General features: G+C 42.6%; 1 long non-coding RNA gene across 1 annotated transcript; it reads right to left on the bottom strand.

Annotated features, from left to right (window-relative positions):
* Positions 1–25: 25 nt before the first annotated feature.
* LOC109508773 (uncharacterized) lies at positions 26–530 on the bottom strand. The gene is made up of 2 exons (XR_002166773.1): positions 371–530; positions 26–290 (listed from the first exon to the last, which is right to left on the bottom strand). It is a non-coding gene; the product is annotated as an uncharacterized LOC109508773 (long non-coding RNA).
* Between the last annotated feature and the right edge of the window lie 54 nt (positions 531–584).

The raw sequence follows: 584 nt of genomic DNA, 5'->3' as shown, positions 1-584 counted from the left end.
GTCTTCAGGTTCTGGATTGTTTAAAAAAAGTTTTTTAATTGCGACTCGTAAAGTGAAAATAAATATGTTGACCGTTTTGTAGCATGGTCAGCAGCGTAACTGCCCACATCTGCAAAAATTGCCAACGTTCCTTGTTAGATCTTCTCTCCACTAAGCTTAAATTGAGGAAGTAGTATTAGTGGCTCTGAGCGGTCTTAACTCGTGTCTGTTCATGATGCAACCGCTTTCTTTTCTTGGTAAATTGCCATCATTTTCTTGATCTCAGCGATGGCCTTTGCTGGGTTGAGTCCCTGTGGAAAGCAGAGCCCATGAGATCGCAGAACTCTTTTTAAATCTGTGAAAGAGAGAATATTTATGATTCTCAAACTACCTTGGGGCAGGACTTGGTGCAATTCATGATAGTGTGGCAGCGGTAGAGAGAGAAGGGGTCCTGAAGTTTAGACAGCCGCTCCTCAGTAAAGTCATCGCGAGAGTCTATCATCCACCGGTAGGCCTGTGTGACAGCATAAAGTTCACCAATTATTATATAATGTGCATTCAGAATAATTCTTCACAAGTTGGTCTGTCCTCCCTTCCCCATTAGG

This window comes from Hippocampus comes, unplaced genomic scaffold (genome assembly GCF_001891065.2).
Source record: "Hippocampus comes isolate QL1 unplaced genomic scaffold, H_comes_QL1_v1.1 C16601550, whole genome shotgun sequence".
Classification (NCBI taxonomy): Eukaryota; Metazoa; Chordata; class Actinopteri; order Syngnathiformes; family Syngnathidae; genus Hippocampus; species Hippocampus comes.
The sequence above is the reverse complement of the archived record's forward strand: the minus strand, read 5'-3'. Positions and strand labels throughout refer to the sequence as shown.